This window comes from Leucopleurus acutus (assembly GCF_964270905.1).
Source record: "Leucopleurus acutus genome assembly, chromosome: 19".
NCBI lineage: Eukaryota > Metazoa > Chordata > Mammalia > Artiodactyla > Delphinidae > Leucopleurus > Leucopleurus acutus.
In genome coordinates, this window is record NC_139161.1 from 36,791,298 (window position 1) to 36,818,541 (window position 27,244).

Here is a 27,244-nt window from a genome sequence, read left to right on the forward strand (position 1 = left end):
GTTCCATTCCTTGTGTGGTCAGAGCCCTTGGCATTATAGCTGCCATGAAATCTCACTACCCCTTTCCCAAATGGTTTTCTTTGCCTGAGGTTGACTCAGACTTTCTTACCTGCACTTTCATCAAATTCTGAAACAAAGTGGAAAGGAAAGAAATGCACATCTAATGAGTTATCTCCTATGAGCCAGACTCAAAATACTTTGCAGATCCATAATCTCCCTAAAGACTTACAAGTTTGGTGGTATTAACTTTGTTAGAGGAAATAGTTTCAGAAAGATTAAGTAAATTGACCTAGGTCACACAGCTATTAAGTGGTGGAGCCAAGTTTCAAATTCAGATTTGTTAATTGCAAAGTCTGATTCTCTCCATTGCACCAAGCCCACCAGCATCCAAGGTAAACAAAGGGATTCCAGGTGGGCAGAGTGTAACTCTTCATCTCCATCTACTTATGAGAATTCATTAGTTTGAACAGTCATTTTACAAATATTTGTTTATTGTGTGTGTCTTACGTGGTAGGCACTATACTAGTTGCTATATTTGAAGTAGCCACAGCAAATTTTGAATTGCAAAAGGGTTTCTCTCTACATCCTCCTGATAGGTCACTGTTAATGAGTGTTTTTACAAGGAAATTCATACCCACATAGAACTGATTATTAATTTCCTGAGTTCCCTGTTGTACCTGGTACATATTGTGTGTCTCACACATAAGAGAAGGTGCTCACTGAACTTTGTGGGATGAATTAATGAATGGATGCATTTACAACACCCCTGAAGAATACATGGTACATATCTGTGTGTATCAGTGTCCACAGGCTGGTGCTGTGTCTCATCACTGTGTATCCCTAGTGCCTGGCACAGCACCTGGCAGAGACTGGGGGCTTGCTGAATGAGGGCGTGAGTGAAAAGAGAATTGACATCAAACCAGTTTAGGCACAATTAGAAACAATCAGTCTAACATCAGAAATGTAACCAAAGTTGGGACTAGAGTAAAGAAAGTGAGGCATTAGCCTCAGGTGTAAAATTTAAGGGGACACCAAACAACATGTAAATCAAGATATATAATACTTTCATGCAATATTTTAAATAATAGGATCCAACAGAGCAGAGATTAGGGTAAGGCAATGAGGTGTGTCATCCAGGTGAAGACCCAGATCCTACTTTTGCTTAAAATTTTGTTTTTATTTTGCATCCTGGATTTTTTCATTAGTTTTGATTTTTTTTTAATATTGAAAGTATTATTTATCTTGATCACTGAGATTTTGGCTTCCCTTAAGTTTTGCATCCAAGGCAAATGCCTCACTTGCCTCCCCCTAGCCCTGGCCCTATAAAACCGACAAGAAGTAATGAAGATTCTTTGATAACATATTATAGGAATAGTATTTTATGCACATAAACTCACAGAAGGCCCACAAAAGCCTCTTATCAGGAAGGTACTGTTATGATCTCTTTTACAGGAAGGATGACTGAGATTTGAGGAGTCAATACTCTCTTCACAGAGTCTCACAAATTAATCAGATATGACTGAGATACTGCGTTTCTTAGCCTCCAAGGGGTGCTAACCAGAACCTGGGGCTACAGGAGCCCTTAGACTGGCTGCCTCCAGCCAGAAGCAGTTTCTTGTGTTTACCTTAGCATGATTTACAAATACCATATTCCATTGAATCCCAAGATTTCAACCATTATATGAAGCAGCATGATTTTATGTACCATGTCACTTCTGCCCCCAAGATGACAGGAATTGGAAGGTGCTAACAATTGGAAGATACAAACCTCAGAGATTTTATAGTGCTAAAAAAAACAGTGCCTCTTGGAATGGGATAAAAATACATTATTATCATATTTCAAGAGGCCATGACATTGAAAAAGTTTGGGTAGACTATGCAAGGGTGCACTGCAATACCAGATGTGAAAAGATTTTGGCATTTTGTATATCTCTAAAAGTCCAGAAGTCCATTCACTAGCCTCAGCTTTTTGAAAGCTGATGCCATTCCTGCAATGAGATAAACTTTAATCGAACAGAAAGGTAGAAGATGCTTAGGAAGAAGACTGCTTCATCTGTGCTCTGAAGGAATTTCCCCAGGAGGGAAGAGGTTTCCCCAGGAGAGAAGAGACTGTAGTATTAGTCTTCTGATTATATTATTCTTGGATGGGTTAAGAATTTTATCTACTTACAAAATTATTTGGAGCCACGGATTAAGGAGGGAAGGAATGATGCAGTACAGCTGATTTGAGACTCAGAATCTCTTTTCCTTAGCAGCTTCCATATAAAGTAAATCTGTGATGAGCTGCAGAGTTTCCCTAGCTGGCACCGAAGTCTCATAGAATGGTCCTGGGTTTATTATATAACACTAAACAGTCCATACTATCTCGCATCCAACTGATCTGGCTACCCCACCAGGAAATTATGAGCACACCTAATTAATTATATTCCAAAGTATTACATTAACATTTATTTAGACTTAAGATATACACAATGATGCATTGATCCGAGTCAGTATTGGTTTCCTAATTATTTTAGGGAATGGTCACAAAAACACAAAACAGCTAAGTCTGCTTCCCCGTTACTCTTTTTTATACATATCTATGTAGCACAGACACAAGCCAGCCTTTTCTTGTAATAGCAAGCTCACCAGTGTTAGACCTGTATGACTTGCTTGAAAGTCCTAAAATTCTGCCTTGTGTCATATTTTATCAAGATGACAAATCATCTGTAGTAAAGAGAGATTAATATGGAGGGGCATTGTCTGGAGACAGATTGCCCAGGTTTGAATCCAGCTATGCCCCTTACTGTATCTCAGTTTCTTTATTTGTAAAGTGGGAATAGTAATAGTACCTACCTCTTCAAGTTATTAGGAGGATTTAATGAGCTAACACTTCCAAAGCACTTAGAACACTGTGCAGTACTTGATATACAAGATTCACTAGCATTTCTGACCACAGGCAGCCCCAGGACAGGATTTCCACACATAGATGGTCGTCAGAGTGCGTTCATTCATCCCAGGGGCACAAGCCTATGGTACTCAGCCTGCAATGTAAGTAGATTTGTTTCTTCTCTCCTGTTCTTCCTCTTCCTCCTCCTTCAAGATCAGATGGGTGCAGCTATCACTTTGAAGGTGGTTCCCATTCAACTTCCAATGGTGAACAAACCTGCAGGCAAATATATTCTGGGACAAAAAACATTTGGTAAACTCACTTCATTTCTTATTTCCTACTGACCTGTGTGTATATTTCCATTATTGTCCTCACCATACTGCATGAGGTGATATTTTTAAGGGATCATCTCCCTGATGGAAAATGATGGGTCATTATCTTCTTTTTCCTTGTCTGCCTGAGACCTGAGATCCTGTCCCTAGTACACAGCAGGGACTGGATGAATCTGGTATATTAGGCAATGACCAATGCCTGACTCTGTGGACTTATGTCGCATCCTTGTGGGAGTTGTTTGCTCCATTCTCAGGGATCTTCTCCCTCCTTTGTATATTCACTGGTAAAGCTGTTGGAGCAGCAGAGTTGCCTTTCTTGAGCTTTCTGAGGAATCCAGGAGACCAGAGATCACATACATACATCCCTTGAACATCCTCTAAAACTTACTGAAGAGACTGCCACTGTTGGAATCTACATTTAAGGGCATTTTACGAGAGAACTATGAGATGCTTCAGATGATCTTTGAAGTATCTGAGGTAATAAAACTAATAAATCTCACTTATGAAAGTGGCAGCCACTCTTTATTTACAATCTTTTTTTAAACATCTTTATTGGAGTATGATTGCTTTACAATGTTGTGTTAGTTTCTGCTGTATCACAAAGTGAATCAGCTATATGTATACATATATCCCCATATCCCCTCCCTCTTGCGTCTCCCTCCCACCCTCCTTATCCCACCCCTCTAAGTGGTAACAAAGCACCTAGCTGATCTCCCTGTGGTATGCAGCTGCTTCCCACTAGCTATCTATTTTACATTTGGTAGTGTATATATGTCCATGCCACTCTCTCACTTCGTCCCAACTTACACTTCCCCCTGCCCATGTCCTCAAGTCCATTCTCTATGTCTGCACCTTTATTCCTGTCCTGCCCCTGGGTTCAACAGAACAATTTTTTTTTTTTGGATTCCATATATATGTGTTAGCATATGGTATTGTTTTTCTCTTTCTGACTTACTTCACTCTGTATGACAGACTCTAGGTCCATCCACCTCACTACAAATAACTCAGTTTCATTCCTTTATATGGCTGAGTAATATTCCACTGTATATATGAGCCACATCTTCTTTATCCATTCATCTGTCGATGGACACTTAGGTTGCTTCCATGTCCTGTCTATTGTAAATAGTGCTGACATGAACATTGTGATACATGACTATTTTTGAATTATGGTTTTCTCAGGGTATATGCCCAAGTAGTGAGATTGCTGAGTTGTATGGTAGTTCTATTTTTAGTTTTTGAAAGAACCTCCATACTGTTCTCCATAGTGGCTGTATCAATTTACATGCCCACCCACAGTGCCAGAGGATTCCCTTTTCTCCACACCCTCTCCAGCATTAATTGTTTGTAGATTTTTTGATGATGGCCATTCTGACTGGTGTGAGGTGATATCTCATTGTAGTTTTGATTTGCATTTCTCTAATGGTTAGTGATGTTGAGCATCCTTTCATGAGTTTGTGGGCAATCTGTATATATTCTTTTCAGAAATGTCGGTTTTAGGTCTTCTGCCTATTTTTGGATTGGGTTGATTGGTTTTTGATATTGAGCTGCATGCTGCTTGTATATTTTGAAGATTAATCCTTTGTCAGTTGCTTCGTTGGCAAATATTTTCTCCCATTCTGAGGGTTGTCTTTTCTACTTGTTTATGGTTTCCTTTGCTGTGCAAAAGCTTTTAAGTTTAATTAGGTCCCATTTGTTTATTTTTGTTTTTATTTCCATTTCTCTAGGATGTGGGTCAAAAAGGATCTTTCTGTGATTTATGCCATGGAGTGCTCTGCCTATGTTTTCCTCTAAGAGTTTTACAGTGTCTGGACTTATATTTAGTTTTTTAATCCATTTTGAGTTTATTTTTTATATGGTGTTAGGAAGTGTTCTAATTTCATTCTTTTACATGTAGCTGTCCAGTTTTCCCAGCTCCATTTATTGAAGAGGCTGTCTTTTCTCCATTGTATATTCTTGCCTCCTCTATCAAAGATAAGGTGACCATATGTGCATGAGTTTATCTCTGAGCTTTCTATCCTGTTCCACTGAGCTATATTTCTGTTTTTGTGCCAGTGCCATACTGTCTTCATTACTGTAGCTTTTTAGTATAGTCTGAAGTCAGGGAGCCTGATTCTTCCAGCTCCATTTTTCTTTCTAAAGATTGCTTTGGCTCTTTGGGGTCTTTTGTATTTCCATACAAATGGTGAAATGTTTTGTTCTAGTTCTGTGAAAAATGCCATTGGTAGTTTGATAGGGTTTGCATTGAATCTGTAAATATTTTGGGTAGTATAGTCATTTTCACAATGTTGATTCTTCCATTCCAAGAACATGGTATATCACTCCATCTGTTTGTGTCATCTTTAATTTCTTTCAACAGTGTCTTATAGTGTTCTGCATACAGGTCTTTTGTCTCCTTAGGTAGGTTTATTCCTAGTTATTTTATTCTTTTTGTGGCAGTGGTAAATGAGAGTGTTTCCTTAATTTCTCTTTCAGATTTTTCATCATTAGCGTATAGGAATGCAAGAGATTTCTGTGCATTAATTTTGTATCCTGCTACTTTACCAAATTCATTGATTAGCTCTAGTAGTTTTCTGGTAACATCTTTAGGATTGTCTATGTATAGTATCATGTCATCTGTAAACAGTAATGGTTTTACTCATTTTCTGATTTGAATTCCTTTTATTTCTTTTTCTTCTCTGATTGCCCTGGATAAAACTTCCAAAACTATGTTGAATAATAGTGGAGAGAGTGGGCAACCTTGTCTTTTTCCTGATCTTAGAGGAAATGGTTTTAGTTTTTCACCATTGAGAATGATGTTGGCTGTGGGTTTGCCATATATGCCTTTATTATTTTGAAGTAAGTTCCCTCTATGTCTACTTTCTGGAGAGTTTTTCTCATAAATGGATGTTGAATTTTGTCAAAAACTTTTTCTGCATCTATTGAGATGATCATATGATTTTTCTCCTTCAATTTGTTGATGTGGTGTATCACATTGGTTGATTTACCTGTATAACATTGGTTGATTTGCATATATTGAAGAATCCTTGCATTCCTCGGATAAAACCCACTTGATCATGGTGTATGATCCTTTTTATGTGCTGTTGGATTCTGTTTGCTAGTATTTTGTTGAGCATTTTTGCATCTATGTTACTCCGTGATATTGGCCAGTAGTTTTCCTTTTTTATGACATCTTTGTCTGGTTTTGGTATCAGGGTGATGGTGGCCTCGCAGAATGAGTTTGGGAGTGTTCCTCCGTCTGCTATATCTTGGAAGAGTTTGAGAAGCATAGGTGTTATCTCTTCTCTAAATGTTTGATAGAATTTGCTTGTGAAGCCATCTGGTCCTGGGCTTTTGTTTTCTGGAAGATATTTAATCACAGTTTCAGTTTCAGTGCTTGTGATTGGTCTGTTTTTATTTTCTATATCTTCCTGGTTCAGTGTCAGAAGGTTGTCCTTTTCTAAGAATTTGTGCATTTCTTCCAGGTTGTCCATTTTATTGGCATATAGTTTCTTGTAGTAATCTCTCATGATCCTTTGTATTTCTGCAGTTTCAATTGTTACTTCTCCTTTTTCATTTCTAATCCTGTTGATTTGAGTCTTCTCCTTTTTCTTCTTGATGAGTCTGGCTAATGGTTTATCAATTTTGTTTAGCATCTCAAAGAACCAGCTTTTAGTTTTATTGTTCTTTGCTATCATTTCTGTCATTTCTTTTTCATTTATTTCCGATCTGATCCTTATGATTCATTTCCTTCTGATAACTTTAGGGTGTTTTTTTGTTGTTGTTGTTTTTGTTGTTCTTCTTTCTCTAATTGCTTTAGGTGTAAGGTTAGATTGTTTATTTGAGAGTTTTCTTGTTTCTTCAGGTGGAATTGTATTGCTATAAACTTCCCTCTTAGAACTACTTTTGCTATATCCCATCAGTTTTGGGTCATCGTGTTTTCATTGTCATTTATTTCTCAGTATTTTTTGATATCCTCTTTGATTTCTTCAGTGATCTCTTGGTTATTTAGTAGTGTATTGTTTAGCCTCCACGTGTTTGTATTTTTTACTGTTTTTCTCCTGTAATTGATATCTAATCTCATAGCATTGTGGTTGGAAAAGATAGTTGATATGATTTCATTTTTCTTAAATTTACCAAGGCTTGATTTGTGACCCAAAATATGATCTATTCTGGAGAATGTTCCATGAACACTTGAGAAGAAACTGTATTCTGTTGTTTTTGGATGGAATGTCCTATAATATCAACTAAGTCCATCTTGTCTACTGTGTCAATTAAAGCTTTTGTTTCCTTATTTATTTTCATTTTGGATGATCTGTCCATTGGTGAAAGTGGGGTGTTAAAGTTCCCTACTATTGTTGTGTTACTGTCAATTTCCCCTTCTATGGCTGTTGGCATTTGCCTTATGTATTGAGGTGCTTCTATGTTGGGTGCATAAATATTTAGAATTGTTATATCTTCTTCTTGGATTGATCCATTGATCATTATGTAGCGTCCTTCTGTCTCTTGTAATAGTCTTTATTTTAAAGTCTATTTTGTCTGATATGAGAATTTTTTCTCCAGCTTTCTTCTGATTTCCATTTGTATGGAATATCTTTTCCATCCCCTCACTTTCAGTCTGTATGTGTTGCTAGGTCTGAAATGGGTCTCTTGTAGACAGCATATGTATGGGTCTTCTGTTTAGGTTGATTAGGGGGCTCTTGCCCAGTCATGCAAGGTGGAGGGAAGGGTACTGTAGTTATAATTGGAATGAGGGGCAGGCCTGCAGCAGCAGAGGCCAGTGTGATGTTGCAACAACCTGAGGCATTCCATGTGTTCTCCTGGGGAAGCTGTCCTTGTATCACGAGACCCTGGAAGTGGCGGACTGCACAGGCTCACAGGACGGGTGGGTGTGGATAGTGAACTGTGCTTGCACACAGGATCCTTAGCATTTCGTGCCCATCTCTGAGTCTGAGCTGATAGCCATGGCTCACGCTCATCTCTGGAGCTCATTTAGGTGGTGATCTGCCTTCTGTGGGCAGACGGGGAAGGAATCCCCTCTCCTCACTCACCCCTTCTTGCCTCTCAGGCAGGTCCAGAATTTTTCCGGGACTCTCTCCTGGCTAGCTGTGGTGCACTAGCTCCCTTCAGGCTGTGTTCACACAACCAACCCCAGTGCTCTCCCTGGTATCACACCTCCAAAGCTTGAGCCTCAGCTCTCAGCCCCCATCCACCCTGGAGGGTGAGCAGACCAGCCTCTCAGGCTGGTGAGGGTTGGTTGGCACTGATCCTCTCTGTGGGAATCTCTCTGCTTTGCTCTCTGCACCCCTGTTGCTGTGCTCTCTTCTGTGGCTCAGTATCTTCCCCCTGCCCACCCCTTGTCTTTGCCAGTGAAGGGACTTCCTAGTGTTTGGAAACTTTCCTCCTTCACTGCTCCCTCCCAGAGGTGCAGGTCCTGTCCCTATTCTTTTGTCTCTGTTTGTTCTTTTTTTTCTTTTGCCCTACCCAGGTACGTAGGATTTTCTTGTCTTTTGGGAAGTCTGAGGTCTTCTGCCAGCGTTCAGTAGATGCTCTGTAGGAGTTGTTCCACATGTAGACGTATTTTTGTTGTATTTGTGGGGAGGAAGGTGATCTCTATGTCTTACTCCTCTGCCATCTTGAAGGTCCCCATATTTATAATCTTTACATCTCAGAGATGATAGAGCTTTATGAGAGAGTTCTACGGTAGAAAGAAGCCCACTTTCTAATCTATCAGAAATAGGTGGTGAATAAGTAGTGGAAATGAAGTTATGGAAAATTATAATAGCCTTGGGAGAAGAAATCTCTGTTCAATTCTAAATGCATTGTGATTGTAGTTGCACCTTCAGGAATTTTGGATGTGGGAAAATTAGATCTGAGGGAAAAAAGGTATTAGTTGTTTGTTGCTATATAAAATATTACGCCAAGGCTCAGTGGCTTGAAACAATGAGTACTTATTATCACACAGTTCCTGTGGGTCAGATATTTGGAATTTGCTTAGCTGGGGTTCTGGCTGAGGCTTTCTTAGGGAGGGGCATTCAGGATTTTGGCAGAGGCTGCAATCATGTGAAGGATTGCCTGGGGCAGGAAGGCCCACTTTTAAGATGACTCACTTATATGACCATTTGCAGGGGACCTCAGCTCCATACCACAGGGGGTCCTCTGTAGGTTGCTTGAGTATCTTCATGACATGGCAGCTAACTTTCCCTGGAGTGAGATATCCAAGAGAGAGAGAAAACAAAGAGAAAACTTTGGTGCCTCGTATGATGCACTCACCAAAGCCATCCTATGCTAGACCTGCCATAGAAAAGTGCCACAAACTGGGTGGTTGCTGGGACAACGTGAAAGAGTAGCATTGACATATATACACTACCAATGTAAAATAGATATCTAGTGGGAAGCAGCTGTATAGCGCAGGGAGATCAGCTCCGTGCTTTGTGACCATCTAGAGGTGTGGGATAGGGAGGGTGGGAGGGAGACCCAAGAGGGAGGGGATGTGCGGATATATGTATACATATAGCTGATTCACTTTGTTATACAGCAGAAACTAACACAGCATTGTAAAGCAATTATACTGCAATAAAGATGTTTAAAAATAAATAAATAAATAAGATCAAACTTTTATAAAAAAGAAGCTACAGAAACTTATTTTCTCACATTTCTGAAGGTGAGAATTCCAAAATCAAGGTGTCAACAGGGTCATGCTATCTCTGAAGGATCTAGGAAGGAATCCTCCCTTGCCTCTTCTTTCTTATCGTCTGTTAGCTGCCTGCAACTCTTGGCATTTCTTGGCTTAGAGATGCACCATTCCAGTGTCTGCCTCCATCTTAACATGGCTATCTTCCCTCCGTATATCTGTTTTCTTATAAAGACACTAGACATTCGATGAGGGCCTATTCTAATCCTCTATGACCTCATCTTAACTGATTATATCTGCAAAGACTTTACGTCCAAATAAGGTCACATTCTGAGGTTCTGGGTGGACATGAAATTTGTTTTGTGAAGAGGGGTACATATTAAACCCAGTACACCCACCATCACTTCTGTTTTATTCTATTTGTTAGAAGCAAGTCATTTACCAGCTCACACTCAAAAACAGAGAAATTAGACTCTGCCTTTTAAAAAGAAAGAAGTATCCCAAAAATAGTGGACATATTTTAAAACTAGCACAAAGACAAAGTAATGCTTCTATACTAGATGTCCTTTATGCTGGGCTTTTCTTGTCTCATATGCGGTAATGTGGCCCAGTAAAAACAGAATATTTACCATCTTATTTAACAGTAATGCATACCTGAAAAAGGTCATTCAAAGTTAATTCTCTTAAAAGGGTCATTCAAAGTGAATTCTCAAAGTGAATGAAAAAGGTCAATCAAGGGGATCAAATTTTCTTTTAAAAAATGAATTAAAAGATCTTTTGAATTTTATATTGAAAAATTATTAAAATAAATGTATTTTACTTAAACTTGAAAAAAGAGTTTATAAATATAGTTGTACTAATTCTTAAAGCAAATAATGGTCTTGTTTTTTTCCCCCTTGGTTTAATGTTTCCAACAAAATCATGATTTCACAACATATCCTTCACTTTAAGATTGACTTTCCCAGCATAATCATAAAAAGGGTTATTTTTGCAAAATTCAAGGATTTTATCATTATTTTCTAATTCTTTTGTTATTCATGGCATTCTCTTCTATATGCCTAGGCTGTCATTGCGCTTGAGGATTTCTTCTTCAAATAATGCTTACTTATGTTTCTGCCACATCATCATTCATCAATAATTCTGCATGTGTTTCCAGCCATTCTTCAACAGCACTTTTATGTATATATACATATATATGTATACATATATATGTATATATATATATCTTTATTGGAGTATAATTGCTTTAAAATGTTGTGTTAGTTTCTGCTGTACAACAAAGTGAATCAGCTATATGTATATATATATATATATATATATATATATATATATATCTCCATATCCCCTCCCTCTTGAGCCTCCCTCCCACCCTCCCTATCCCACCCTTCTAGGTCATCACAAAGCATCGAGCTGATCTCCATGTGCTATGCAGCAGCTTCCCACTACCCATCCATTTTACATTTGGTAGTGTATATATGTCAGTGCTACGTTCTCACTTTTCCTCCCTCTTCCCCCTCGTGTCCTCAAGCCCATTCTCTACATCTGCGTCTTTATTCCTGCCCTAACACTAGGTCCATCAGTACCGTTTTTTTAGATTTCATATATGTGTGTTAGCATACGGTATTTGTTTTTCTCTTTCTGACTCACCTTGTTCTGTATGACAGACTGTAGGTCCATCCACCTCATTACAAATAACTCAGTTTTGTTCCTTTTTATGGCTAATAGCCCATTGTATATATGTGCCACATTTTCTTTATCCATTCATCTGATGATGGACATTTAGGTTGCTTCCATGTCCTGGCTATTGTAAATAGCAGGTTTTTTTAACTTCATGAAATCTTCCACTTGGGGGAAAAAGTTTTAATTTACTTTATAATCAATTTACAAAGCATATTTATAAGACTGTATATGAGTCATGAGAGACTTATATTGACATTGACTAAGGCTCTACTTTTAAGTGGGGACTGATTTTGAATGGGAACTGATTTTTATAAGTGGTCAATTCAGTAATGGATATGTTCATGCAATTGTGACTATACTTCTCTCTAAAACCCTGTAAGTGGAGGCTCCAATCATGAAAACCCAGATAACAAGGACTCTCTGACATTTTTTCCTTCTTTCTACAGGTCTACCCCTTATCCCACTAAATATATCATTAAGATCTTTCAGTCTTATTTAAAGCAATACTCTAAAAAAATAAATAGCATTAGATGGAATTACTTTGGTATATTGTTGTAGGAAAAGGAGAGTGTATATAACCAGAGACTGTTAGTAGGACTGAATTGCATCAGGAATTTCTTTACTTAAGATGGACCTATATTATTTCAGATAACCAGAAGTTGGTATGATGCCTTGGCTCTAAGAGAGTCTTCACATGGAAGGAAAAATCCACCAGCATCAGATGATTCTAGTTTAACCTTCCCTGTAGCAGAGGTCTGGAATTTTTTTTTTGAAAGTTCCTTCCAGACAGTTGTGAACCAATGTTCAAAGGCAATTAAAGTGACAAAATAAATAAAATTCTGTCTTGTCTTACAGATACAATGGTTTATTTTTTTTTGAAAATTTTAATCTTTTAAAAATTTATTTTCCAGATATAATACATATACATTGTACAAATTCAAGAGGTATAAAAGGGTATTTAGTGAACAAACAAGTCTCTCATCTACCTAGTTTCCCCTCCTAAAGGCAACTATGCCAGTTTCTTGAATATTCTTCCAGAAATAGTCTATGCATATATATAAACACACACACATATACACACACACAAAATTGTATTCTTTTTTCCCCACACACAAAGTGTACCATACTGTACACACTGCTATGCAGCTTTCTTTTTCCACATAATTTTTTTTAACATCTTTATTGGAGTATAATTGCTTTACAATGGTGTGTTACTTTCTGCTTTATAACAAAGTGAATCATTTATACATATACATATGTCCCCATATCTCTTCCCTCTTGCATCTCCCTCCCTTCCACCCTCCCTATCCCACCCCTCTAGGTGGTCACAAAGCACCAAGCTGATCTCCCTGTGCTATGCGGCTGCTTCCCACTAGCTATATATTTTACGTTTAGTAGTGTATATATGTTCATGCTACTCTCTCACTTTGTCCCAGCTTACCCTTCCCCATCTCATATCCTCAAATCCATTCTCTAGTAGGTCTGCATCTTTAATCCCTTCTTGCCCCTAGATTCTTCATGACCTTTTTTTTTTTTTTTAGATTCCATATATATGTGTTAGCATACAGTATTTGTTTTTCTCTTTCTGACATACTTCACTCTGTATGACAGTCTCTAGGTCCATCCACCTCACTACAAATACCTCAGTTTCTTTTTTTTTTTTTTTAAATCTTTATTGGGGTATAATTGCTTTACAATGGTGTGTTACTTTCTGCTTTATAACAAAGTGAATCAGTCATACATAAACATATGTTCCCATATGTCTTCCCTCTTGCGTCTCTCTCCCTCCCACCCTCCCTATCCCACCCCTCCAGGCTGTCACAAAGCACCGAGCCAATATCCCCGTGCCATGAAGCTGCTTCCCACTAGCTATCTACCTTACTACGTTTGTTAGTGTGTATATGCCCATGACTCTCTCTCGCCCTGTCATAGCTCACCCTTCCCCCTCCCCATAACCTCAAGTCCGTTCTCTAGGAGGTCTACGTCTTTATTCCTGCTTTACCACTAGGTTCTTCATGACATTTTTTTTCTTAAATTCCATATATATGTGTTAGCATACGGTATTTGTCTTTTTCTTTCTGACTTACTTCGCTCTGTATGACAGACTCTAGGTCTATCCACCTCATTACAAATAGCTCAATTTCGTTTCTTTTTATGGCTGAGTAATATTCCATTGTATATATGTGCCACATCTTTTTTTTTTTTTTAACATCTTTATTGGGGTATAATTGCTTTACAATGGTGTGTTAGTTTCTGTTTTATAACAAAGTGAATCAGTCATACATAAACATATGTTCCCATATGTCTTCCCTGTTGCGTCTCCCTCCCTCCCACCCTCCCTATCCCACCCCTCCAGGCTGTCACAAAGCACCGAGCCAATATCCCTGTGCCATGCGGCTGCTTCCCACTAGCTATCTACCTTACTACGTTTGTTAGTGTGTATATGCCCATGACTCTCTCTCGCCCTGTCACAGCTCACCCTTCCCCCTCCCCATAACCTCAATTTCGTTCTCTAGGAGGTCTGCGTCTTTATTCCTGCTTTACCCCTAGGTTCTTCATGACATTTTTTTTCTTAAATTCCATATATATGTGTTAGCATACGGTATTTGTCTTTTTCTTTCTGACTTACTTCACTCTGTATGACAGACTCTAGGTCTATCCACCTCATTACAAATAGCTCAATTTCGTTTCTTTTTATGGCTGAGTAATATTCCATTGTATATATGTGCCACATCTTCTTTATCCATTCATCCGATGATGGGCACTTAGGTTGTTTCCATCTCCAGGCTATTGTAAATAGAGCTGCAATGAACATTTTGGTACATGACTCTTTTTGAATTTTGGTTTTCTCAGGGTATATGCCCAGTAGTGGGATTGCTGGGTCATATGGTAGTTCTATTTGTAGTTTTTTAAGGAACCTCCATACTGTTCTCCATAGTGGCTGAACCAATTCACATTCCCACCAGCAGTGCAAGAGGGTTCCCTTTTCTCCACACCCTCTCCAGCATTTATTGTTTCTAGATTTTTTGATGATGGCCATTCTGACTGGTGTGAGATGATATCTCATTGTAGTTTTGATTTGCATTTCTCTAATGATTAATGATGTTGAGCATTCTTTCATGTGTTTGTTGGCAGTCTGTATATCTTCTTTGGAGAAATGTCTATTTAGGTCTTCTGCCCATTTTTGGATTGGGTTGTTTGTTTTCTTGTTATTGAGCTGCATGAGCTGCTTTTAAATTTTGGAGATTAATCCTTTGTCGGTTGCTTCATTTGCAAATATTTTCTCCCATTCTGAGGGTTGTCTTTTGGTCCTGTTTATGGTTTCCTTTGCTGTGCAAAAGCTTTGAAGTTTCATTAGGTCCCATTTGTTTATTTTTGTTTTTATTTCCATTACTCTAGGAGGTGGGTCAGAAAGGATCTTGCTGTGATTTATGTCATAGAGTGTTCTGCCTATGTTTTCCTCTAAGAGTTTGATAGTTTCTGGCCTTACATTTAGGTCTTTAATCCATTTTGAGCTTATTTTTGTGTATGGTGTTAGGGAGTGATCTAATCTCATACTTTTACATGTACCTGTCCAGTTTTCCCAGCACCACTTATTGAAGAGGCTGTCCTTTCTCCATTGTACATTACTGCCACCTTTATCAAAGATAAAGTGTCCATATGTGCATGGGTTTATCTCTGGGCTTTCTATCCTGTTCCATTGATCTATCTTTCTGTTTTTGTGCCAGTACCATACCGTCTTGATAACTGTAGCTTTGTAGTATAGTCTGAAGTCAGGGAGCCTGATTCCTCCAGTTCCTTCTTTCGTTCTCAAGATTGCTTTGGCTATTCGGGGTCTTTTGTGTTTCCATACAAATTGTGAAATTTTTTGTTCTAGTTCTGTGAAAAATGCCAGTGGTAGTTTGATAGGGATTGCATTGAATCTATAGATTGCTTTGGGTAGTAGAGTCATTTTCACAATGTTGATTCTTCCAATCCAAAAACATGGTATATCTCTCCATCTATTTGTATCATCTTTAATTTCTTTCATCAGTGTCTTATAATTTTCTGCATACAGGTCTTTTGTCTCCTTAGGTAGGTTTATTCCTAGATATTTTATTCTTTTTGTTGCAATGGTAAATGGGAGTGTTTTCTTGATTTCACTTTCAGATTTTTCATCATTAGTATATAGGAATGCCAGAGATTTCTGTGCATTAATTTTGTATCCTGCCACTTTACCAAATTCATTGATTAGCTCTAGTAGTTTTCTGGTAGCATCTTTAGGGTTCTCTATGTATAGGATCATGTCATCTGCAAACAGTGACAGCTTTACTTCTTCTTTTCCGATTTGGATTCCTTTTATTTCCTTTTCTTCTCTGATTGCTGTGGCTAAAACTTCCAAAACAATGTTGAATAATAGTGGTGAGAGTGGGCAACCTTGTCTTGTTCCTGATCTTAGTGGGAATGCTTTCAGTTTTTCACCATTGAGGATGATGTTTGCTGTGGGCTTGTCATATATGGCCTTTATTATGTTGAGGAAAGTTCCCTCTATGCCTACTTTCTGCAGGGTTTTTATCATAAATGGGTGTTGAATTTTGTCAAAAGCTTTCTCTGCATCTATTGAGATGATCATATGGTTTTTCTCCTTCAATTTGTTAATATGGTTTATCACATTGATAGATTTGCGTATATTGAAGAATCCTTGCATTCCTGGAATAAACCCCACTTGATCATGGTGTATGATCCTTTTAATGTGCTGTTGGATTCTGTTTGCTAGTATTTTGTGGAGGATTTTTGCATCTATGTTCATCAGTGATATTGGCCTGTAGTTTTCTTTCTTTGTGACATCCTTGTCTGGTTTTGGTATCAAGGTGATGGTGGCCTCGTAGAAGGAGTTTGGGAGTGGTCCTCCCTCTGCTATATTTTGGAAGAGTTTGAGAAGGATAGGTGTTAGCTCTTCTCTAAATGTTTGATAGAATTCGCCTGTAAAGCCATCTGGTCCTGGGCTTTTCTTTGTTGGAAGGTTTTTAATCACAGTTTCAATTTCAGTGCTTGTGATTGGTCTGTTCATATTTTCTATTTCTTCCTGATTCAGTCTTGGCAGGTTGTGCATTTCTAAGAATTTGTCCGTTTCTTCCAGATTGTCCATTTTATTGGCATAGAGTTGCTTGTAGTAATCTCTCATGATCTCTTTTATCTCTGCAGTGTCAGTTGTTACCTCTCCTTTTTCATTTCTAATTCTATTGATTTGAGTCTTCTCCCTTTTTTTCTTGATGAGTCTGGCTAGTGGTTTATCTATTTTGTTTATCTTCTCAAAGAACCAGCTTTTAGTTTTATTGATCTTTGCTATTGTTTCCTTCATTTCTTTTTCATTTATTTCTGATCTGATTTTTATGATTTCTTTCCTTCTGCTAGCTTTGGGGTTTTTTTGTTCTTCTTTCTCTAATTGCTTGAGGTGCAAGGTTAGGTTGTTTATTCGAGATGTTTCCTGCTTCTTAAGGTGGGCTTGTATTGCTATAAAGTTCCCCCTTAGAACTGCTTTTGCTGCATCCCACAGGTTTTGGGTCGTTGTGTCTCCATTGTCATTTGTTTCTAGGTATTTTTTGATTTCCTCTTTGATTTCTTCAGTGATATCTTCATTATTAAGTAGTGTATTGTTTAGCCTCCATGTGTTTGTATTTTTTACAGATCTTTTCCTGTAATTGATATCTAGTCTCATGGCGTTGTGGTCAGAAAAGATACTTGATACAATTTCAATTTTCTTAAATTTACCAAGGCCTGATTTGTGACCTAAGATATGATCTATCCTGGAGAATGTTCCATGAGCACTTGAGAAAAATGTGTATTCTGTTGTTTTTGGATGGAGTGTCCTATAAATATCAATTAAGTCCATCTTGTTTAATGTATCATTTAAAGCTTGTGTTTCCTTATTTATTTTCATTTTGGATGATCTGTCCATGGGTGAAAGTGGGGTGTTTAAGTCCCCTACTATGAATGTGTTACTGTCGATTTCCCCTTTTATGGCTGTTAGTATTTGCCTTATGTATTGAGGTGCTCCTATGTTGGGTGCATAAATATTTACAATTGTTATATCTTCTTCTTGGATCGATCCCTTGATCATTATGTAGTGTCCTTCTTTGTCTCTTTTAATAGTCCTTATTTTAAAGTCTATTTTGTCTGATATGAGAATTGCTACTCCAGCTTTCTTTTGGTTTCCATTTGCATGGAATATCTTTTTCCATCCCCTTACTTTCAGTCTGTATGTGTCTCTAGGTCTGAAGTGGGTCTCTTGTAGACAGCATATATAAGGGTCTTGTTTTTGTATCCATTCAGCTAATCTGTGTCTTTTGGTGGGAGCATTTAGTCCATTTACATTTAAGGTAATTATCGATATGTATGTTCCTATTCCCATTTTCTAAATTGTTTTGGGCTCGTTATTATAGGTCTTTTCCTTCTCTTGTGTTTCTTGCCTAAAAAAGATCCTTTAGCATTTGTTGTAAAGCTGGTTTGGTGGTGCTGAACTCTCTCAGCTTTTGCTTGTCTGTAAAGGATTTAATTTCTCCATCAAATCTGAATGAGATCCTTGCTGGGTAGAGTAGTCTTGGCTGCATGTTTTTCTCCTTCATCACTTTCAGTATGTCCTGCCACTCCCTTCTGGCTTGTAGGGTTTCTGCTGAGAGATCAGCTGTTAACCTTATGGGGATTCCCTTATGTGTTATTTGTTGTTTTTCCCTTGCTGCTTTTAATATGCTTTCTTTGTATTTAATTTTTGACAGTTTGATTAATATGTGTCTTGGCGTATTTCTCCTTGTATTTATCTTGTATGGGACTCTCTGTGCTTCCTGGACTTGATTAACTATTTCCTTTCCCATGTTAGGGAAGTTTTCAACTATAATCTCTTCAAATATTTTCTCAGTCCCTTTCTTTTTCTCTTCTTCTTCTGGAACCCCTATAATTCGAATGTTGGTGCGTTTAATGTTGTCCCAGAGGTCTCTGAGACTGTCCTCAGTTCTTTTCATTCTTTTTTCTTTACTCTGCTCTGCAGTAGTTATTTCCACTATTTTATCTTCCAGGTCACTTATCCGTTCTTCTGCCTCAGTTATTCTGCTATTGATCCCATCTAGAGTACTTTTAATTTCATTTATTGTGTTGTTCATCGTTGCTTGTTTCATCTTTAGTTCTTATAGGTCCTTGTTAACTGATTCTTGCATTTTGTCCAATCTATTGTCCATTCTATCTCCAAGATTTCGGATCAACCTTACTATCATTATTCTGAATTCTCTTTCAGGTAGACTGCCTATTTCCTCTTCATTTGTTAGGTCTGGTGCATTTTTATCTTGCTCCTTTATCTGCTGTGTGTTTTTCTGTCTTCTCATTTTGCTTATCTTACTGTGTTTGGGGTCTCCTTTTTGCAGGCTGCAGGTTCGTAGTTCCTCCTGTTTTTGATGTCTGTCTCCAGTGGCTAAGGTTGGTTCAGTGGGTTGTGTAGGCTTCCTGGTGGAGGGGACTAGTGCCTGTGTTGTGGTGGATGAGGCTGGAACTTGTCTCTCTAGTGGGCAGGTTCACGTCTGGTGGTGTGTTTGGGGGTGTCTGTGGCCTTATTATGATTTTAGGCAGCCTCTCTGCTAATGGGTGAGGTTGTGTTCCTGTTTTGCTAGTTGTTTGGCATAGGTTTTCCAGCACTGTGGCTTGCTGGTCGTTGAGTGAAGCTGGGTGCTGGTGTTAAGATGGAGGTCTCTGGGAGATTTTCGCCATTTGATATTATGTGGAGCTGGGAGGTCTCTTGTTGATCAGTGTCCTGAAGTTGGCTCTCCTACCTCAGAGGCAGAGCCCTGCCTCCTGGCTGGAGCACCAAAAGCTTTTCATCCACACGGCTCAGGATAAAAGGGAGAAAAAGTAGAGGGAATTAGTAGAAGTATGAGGAAAGAAAGAAGGAAAGGAGGGTAGGAAGGAAGGAAGAAAGAAAGAAAGAAGCAAAGAAGGAAAGAAGGCAAGAAGGAAAGAAAGGAGGGAGGGAGGGAGGGAGGAAGGAAGGAAGGAGGGAAAGAAGGAAAAAAGACAGAAAGAAAGAAGATACAGTAAAAATAAAATAATGTATAATAAAGTTATTGAATTAAAAAATTCTTATTTAGAAAAAAAAAAAAGGGACGGAAAGAACCTTAGGACAAATGTTGGCAGCAAACTATACAGACAAAATCTTACACAGAAGCATGCACATACACCCTCACTAAAAGAGGTAAATGGGGAAAAATCCTAAATCTTGCTGTCAGAGACCACCTCCTCAATTTGGGATGATTCGTTGTCTAAAGGAGGGAAGGAAGGACGGAAAGAAAGAAAGAAAGAACGAAGGTAAAGTATAATATTGTTATTAAAATTAATTATTAAAAAAAATTAAAAAAAAACATGGACGGATAGAACCCTAGGACAAATGGTGGAAGCAAGACTATACAGACAAGATCTCACACAGAAGCATACACATACACATTCACAAAAAGAGGAAAGGGGAAAAAATCATAGATCTTGCTCCTAAAGTCCACTTCCTTAATTTGGGATGATTGGTTGTCTATTCAGGTATTCCATAGATGCAGGGTATATCAAGTTGATTGTGGAGCTTTAATCTGTTGCTTCTGAGGCTGCTGGGAGAGATTTCCCTTTCTCTTCTTTGTTCTCACAGCTCCCAGGGCTAAGCTTTGGATTTGGCCCTGCCACTGCGTGTAGATCGCTGGAGGGCGTCTGTTTTTTGCTCAGACAGGATGGGGTTAAAAGAGCCGCTGATTGGGGGCTCTGGCGCACTCAGGCCGGCGGGGACGGAGGGGCACAGAGTGCGGGGCGGGCCTGCGGTGGCAAAGGCCGGCGTGACTTTGCACCAGCCTGAGGCGCGCTGTGCGCTGTCCCGGGGAAGTTGTCCCTGGATCCCGGGAACCTGGCAGTGGCGGGCTGCACAGGCTCCGCGGAAGAGGGGTGTGGAGAGTGACCTGTGCTCGCACACAGGCCCCTCGGTGGCGGCAGCAGCAGCCTTAACGTCTCCCGCCCGCCTCTGGGGTCCGCGCTTTTAGCCGCGGCTTGCGCCCGTCTCTGGATTCCGCGCTTTCAGCCGCGGCTCGCGCCCGTCTCTGGGGTCCGCGCTTTCAGCTGCGGCTCGCGCCCGTCTCTGGGGTTCGCGCTTTTAGCCGCGGCTCGCGCCCGTCTCTGGAGTTCCTTTAAGCAGCGTTCTTAAACCCCTCTCCTCACGCCCCAGGAAACAAAGAGGGAAGGAAAAGTCTCCTGCCTCTTCGGCAGGTGCAGGCTTTTCCCCGGACTCCCTCCCGGCTAGCTGTGGTGCACTAACCCCTTCAGGCTATGTTCAAGCCGCCAACCCCAGTCTTCTCCCTGCGCTCCGGCCTCAGCTCGCAGCCCCGCCCGCCCCGGCGGGTGAGCAGACAAGCCTCTCGGGCTGGTGAGTGCCGGTCGGCACCGATCCTCTGTGCGGGAATCTCCCCGCTTTGCCCTCCGCACCCGTTGCTGTGCAGTCCTCCGCAGCTTCGAAGCTCCCCCCTCCGCCTCCCGCAGTCTCCGCCCGCGAAGGGGCTTCCTAGTGTGTGGAAACTTTTCCTCCTTCACAGCTCCCTCCCACTGGTGCAGGTGCCGTCCCTATTCTTTTGTCTCTGGTTTTTCTTTTGCCCTACCCATGTACGTGGGGAGTTTCTTGCCTTTTGGGAGGTCTGAGGTCTTCTGCCAGCCTTCAGTAGGTGTTCTGTAGGAGTTGTTCCACGTGTATATGTATTTCTGGTGTATCTGTGGGGAGGAAGGTGATCTCCGCGTCTTACTCTTCCGCCATCTTCCGCCTTCCTCTCTGTGCCACATCTTCTTTATCCATTCATCTGTTGATGGACACTTAGGTTGCTTTTATGTCCTGGATATTGTAAATAGAGCTGCAATGAACATTTTGGTACATGACTTTTTGGATTATGGTTTTCTCAGGGTATATGCCCAGTAGTGGGATTGCTGAGTCATATGGTAGTTCTATTTTTAATATTTTAGGGAACGTCCATACTGTTCTCCATATTGGCTGTATCAGTTTACATTCCCATCAACAGTGCAAGAGGGTTCCCTTTTCTCCACACCCTCTCCAGCATTTATTGTTTGTAGATTTTTTTCTGATGGCCATTCTGACTGGTTTGAGATGATATCTCATTGTAGTTTTGATTTGCATGTCTCTAATGATTAATGATGTTGAGCATTTTTTCATGTGTCTGTTGGCAATCTGTATATCTTCTTTGGAGAAATGTCTATTTAGGTCTTCTGCCCATTTTTGGATTAAGTTGTTTTTTAAATATTGAGCTGCATGAGTTGCTTGTAAATTTTGGAGATTCATCCTTTGTCAGTTGCTTCATTTGCAAATATTTTCTCCCATTCTGAGGGTTGTTTTTTCGTCTTGTTTATGGTTTCATTTGCTGTGCAAAAGCTTTTAAGTTTCATTATGTTCCGTTTGTTTATTTTTGTTTTTATTTCCATTTCTCTAGGAGATGGGTCAAAAATGATCTTGCTGTGATTTATGTCATAGTGTGTTCTGTCTATGTTTTCCTCTAAGAGTTTGATGGTGTCTGGCCTTACATTTAGGTACAATGGTTTATTCAAAGGCTATGTGTTTAGGGGACTGTCAATTTGAGAAGATTTCTGAGCCAAATGTTAGGGGCTCAGCCATCATAAGTTGCCACATCTCCTTAAGAGAGTGGTTCCTTCCCACAGCAACCCACTCCAGTCTCCACCTACCCACTTGGAATGTGCAAGGTGCTTAGAGTTCCCTTGCTGGCTTCAAGAAACAGACTGCCTCGGCTGTTGCAGATGTCTCATGGTTAATTTCTCTTGTAGCTGTTTTTATACCTTCACTCTAGCGTAACTCTGGATGCATTTGGCTGAACAGTTTAGTATCTCCATCAATCCCAGCTTTAGTTCATACACAATGGATTTTCAGCAATTAATGTAGTCATAGTACTAATCATTCACAGGTAACTTAACAAGGCTGTATATAAGCCTTGTTCAACCTCTGGAAATAACCCATGTGCAGCCTCCACTCTACTCATTTTTCTGCAAAAGAAACAAATTTTTTCTTCTCTTTCATAGGCTTGTTTGTAAAAACTGAAAGCCAGCTCAAGATGGGGGGTCAGGTTAGTTCCATGTACTGCTATTCTTCTCAGACTGAATGCTTAAACTTTAATTGCTTATTGATTTACTGATGTGACTTTTACTAAAAGCAAAAATTATTTAATATGCATGAAAAATAAGTTATTAGTTATATATATATATATTTCTTTGTGTAAGTTCATATGTGAGAGAGAGTTTCGTGCCAATGGTGCCTCATTTTTACAGGGATATGTTTCCAACAGGTAAATCTAATAACTACCAACCTTTTAAAGTTACACATAGTATAGCTCATAGTAAATTTCAACTCTAACACTGCACACATTCTGAGAGTAAGTGCAGAGTTATCTGACATTGCAGTGCTCAATCACAGCTGTGTCTAATGGATACATGAGATATTTTGATATTTCTGTAGCTGCTGATCACAACATCCAGCTCTTTAAATCTCCAGATTTTCTTTCTAATTGTGTCAAGATGTCCAAAACCAGAATCCCTTGCCCAGAATCAGTCAACCTTCTTTACCCTTGTCCTATTATAATAGCTGCCCACTTCAAATCTGTCCTCTTCTTTCTCTTCATTGATGGAATACTGATTTTGTTTAGGTGGCCTCTCTCAGAAAACATGTCTGCTCATGGGACAAAACCCAGATAGTCTAAGACCATCATGGTAATCTCATATCCCTTACAAGTGACTGGCTTAGAGGCAGTTGCATGACCTTGTTCAGGCTAGTTATATGAGAAACTCATGGAAGGCACTCATGGGAAACGTTCTCTTGCTCTTAAAAAGAAACACAAGGGGGGGAGAGTACTGTCTCTTCCTGTAGTCATTGGCATGCCTGGACATGATGCCTGGAAGTGCTGATGAAGCAAAACCCACAAAGGAAGACAGGGCCACAGAGAGGTAGGCTCAGAGCCCTGATGTACCCTGCCTGGAGCCTTCCCCACCTATAGATGTCTTACACTGTGAGATAATAAATCTCCTTAAATTTAAGTTGGTCAGGTACGGGTTTTCTGTCAATGTAGCCAAAATAATAAATCAACCCATGTTGTGTACTTCTCTTGAAGGGAACTTCTGTCCATGTTTGCGTGGAGATTTTGAAAACTATCCAAGGTACCCAGTCTTTAGAGTGCAATGAACAATTACCTCATCCACTTTCTCATGAAAGCTTGTGCATATATCCTGCTATTTATCCTATTTACTGAGTCTTTTTTGTGAGTTTGTCTGCTTACATTCACATTGGAAATTCCTTACAGAAGAGTCAGATCTGCATCAGAAATAGTACCAGTGACACCACTCAATAAAATATTTACCAGCAAAGAAGATGCATTCTTGTGAACATTGGTATATTGGAGAATATGCTGTTAGAGGTAATACAATAGCATGGATATGTGTGGAGGCCATGAGACCAACAAAGGAGACTATAAAATCCAACTATCAGTGTATACACACAGTTAAAGTCACATATGATGGCAAATATAAGTGACACATGAACTGAAGACTCAACATTTGGGTAGGAGGGTGAAGCCGTGACTTTTCGCTGCTACAAGAAAAGAAGGGGAAGGAACGAAGAGAGCACATTCTTCTTGAAGGGGGTCAAAAGGGGTTCCATATCATACAAGAATCTGGTCCTCTCCAGGAAATCAGGAGCCTGACTATATGGCTGATGGAAATGAAAATCATTACCTTCTGTCTCTACTGCTATCACTTAGCCCTTCAGAATATTAATTCACCTCTACTTCTGAGCAACCACATGGGTCTCGTGAAGTGGACTCAGCTCTGTTTTGCTTTCTGTTTCTCAACTGATAAACTGTGAGCTTATTCTCACAAGATCTGCCTCTGCTGTTTTGATTTCAATGTTGCTCTCTTTCATTTAAGATATCTGTAGTAATAAGACACATTTTTGGACTGTGGTTCTGGTGTTTTGCCACCATACTCAAAACCTCCTAGCCTTCTCCCTCATGTAGTCAGTTCCTCTTGAAAATGCCTTTATGATGTGTTTCCCATTTGTGCTTTCCTATGTACTTGTATAATCCATGGGAATCTCAGACCCAATATATTCAAAACTAAAATCATCCTTCTCATCCTCAGGCTTAGACTTACTCTCCAAAGTCAAAAACATAAGAAAGAGCTGTACTCCCTTCCAAACTCTGTATCATTATAGCCACAAGGGATTTTTTAAGGGCATTTTTGTCCCAACTTGAACTCTAAACCCAATGAGAGATTGGGATTGGGCTCAAAGCTCAAGTTGGACAGAATGTCCTAATAAAATGATCAGAAGAGCTGCATTCTGCCTTTTGGCCCATGTCAGGCATCTAATGAATGTGTGTCAAATCACCGAGACAGACAGCAAACATGAAAGAGCATCAGCTTTGGAGTAAAGAAGGCTGGATGTAACCCTGCCTTGCTAGCTTACCATCTTGAACTAAAGAATAGTCAATAGGTGATGTATTCTGTATTGAGCACTGTGCTAATAAGTACTTTACCTGCCTTATCAGTGAGATGGGTACTATCATTGACCCCTATATTGCAGGTAAAAATCCTGAGGCTTAACATGACTTTTCCAAGGCCACACAGTTAAGTTTTAGATCCAATATTCAAACCCAGTTCTGCCAGACACCAAAGATGTCTTCTTAACCACTATACCTTATTTACTTTATCTTCGTGATCCCAAGTTTTTATCTGTAAAAGAAGTCCAAGTGCTTATTTTCCAGGGTTAGTGTAAGGAATAAGTTATAGTGTACAAGGAAGGTACCACAATGCCTGACACTGAGGAACACTTCATCTAAATGGTAGAAACCCATTGTTCATTGCCTGGCCCCATGTTGCTAATTCCCAAAATTCATTTTCATGTGAATTCCTCTGCTAGAGCTCTATTTTGTGTCTCTTTTGAAGTTTTCCAAATTTCTTTCTGTTTCAATCTTCCTTTACATTTAGGCTCTTGGTTTACTTTATTTTAATTATGTGATTATAGTCGAGCCTGTAAGTCCCTCCAGAACCCCTATTATTACTTTTTATACCTAGTCATTAGCTCATGCCTGGACCAAAGTAGCAATTTACCTAATATCTAATGAAAAAATGAATGATTTTTGTCATTTGCATATTTACTTACCTCTTCTAAAAGATAGAACCTTTTTAATTGCATCAGTCTATACATGATAGGAAAGCACAGGATATATTCAAAGCCTGTTGCTTCTTTTACTCAACAAGGAATATGTAATTAACCAAGGACTATGAATCCCTGATTTCATGCACTTGTGTCTCCCTGTAACATTTTTAAGAGCCTGCTTTGTATCAGATACTGTGTTAGGCATCAAGGCTACAAATGTTAATAAAACAAGATCTCTGCCTTTAGGAGGTATGTACACAATTTCATAGGGGAAAAAATGGGAAATTAAATTAAAATAACTTTGCTATTCATAGAATTCTATAAGGACACAATGGCAGTAGATGGGAAGTAGTGATTCCATCTTTGATGGGGGAATTGGAGAAGGGACAGGCAGGAGCAGGATCACAGAAGGTGCTAGAAAGCTAATCGAGAGACTCCCTTGAGGACAACTGTGTATTTTCCAATCATCTACTGTTGGGTAGTACAGCGTATGTATATAGAGATATTTGCTAAGTAACTGGTAGGGCATTTGCTCTGTTGTGGAATGTTTCATTGAATTCCTATGGAAGTTTTGATAATGCATCAAGTCATTCCAGAAAATAATTGTCAGCCTTCAAATAAAATAAGAAACAAGGCTCTTTCACTCTGAGTAATAACTGTATTCAGCTCCTCACAGCAATTAAGCAGTCCCATCCCCTATAACTGAGTTAGTACACAAGCCACTGCATGTATTTCTCAGGACTTCTGAAGCCTACAGCAGTTCCAAGAGCTGTACTTCCCTAGGGGTTTGGAAGGAAATGGGAGTTGATTTAGAAGGTACTAGTTCCATCAGGATCTTTCCTACAATAACTTAGCTAAGCCAGCATGAATATATATCTAAAAGACCTAGACTAGAACCAATACTCAGACAAGACGGTTTAGTGAGAGATGCCCCAGATTCAGAACCCAGATAGAGGATCCCTGATTCCAGACTGTCATTAGCTTCTTCTGTTGACTTGTAGGTATATCAATTATCTCTCTGGGGCTTAGATTTTTTAAATATGTTAATAAATATTTATAAAGTGAATGAATTAATGGATGAATGTAAGATGAGGATCATAATACTTGCACCACATACTTCATAAGAGTTCTAAACAAGGTAATTAATTATACATTGAGAAGATAAAATGCTTCAAGACATTTGCACTCCAATTTTTAAATCAGTGATGATAAATATCACTTTAAGGATTTCAGAGTCTGAAAGTATGCTGATTCTTTTGTGCTTGGCCAGGAGAGAAGAAATGTTAGCCTGAAGCACAGGTGTTATATTGCATATCTATAATGCATTAGATAATTAGCTGGTTGAAAACTACAACAATCTAGCCTCCCAATGAACCAGACTTAAAAAAAAAATTTAGAAGATGTAAACAATGGAAAGTTTTCAATGACAATGAAGTAATGACAAATAATGATAATAATTCTCATATAGATATATTTGACATATAAAAAAAATCTTACATTCTCACATTTGATCATGTGCACATAAAAAACACTATTCCTTTGAAGAA

At 39.2% G+C, this 27,244-nt stretch overlaps 1 protein-coding gene across 1 annotated transcript in view; it reads left to right on the forward strand.

The window, feature by feature from the left end:
* The window catches only part of CA10 (carbonic anhydrase 10), a gene marked incomplete at both ends in the record, with an annotated part of 646,129 nt that overhangs the window by 370,435 nt on the left and 248,450 nt on the right, over nt 1–27,244 (forward strand). The window lies entirely within an intron of this gene.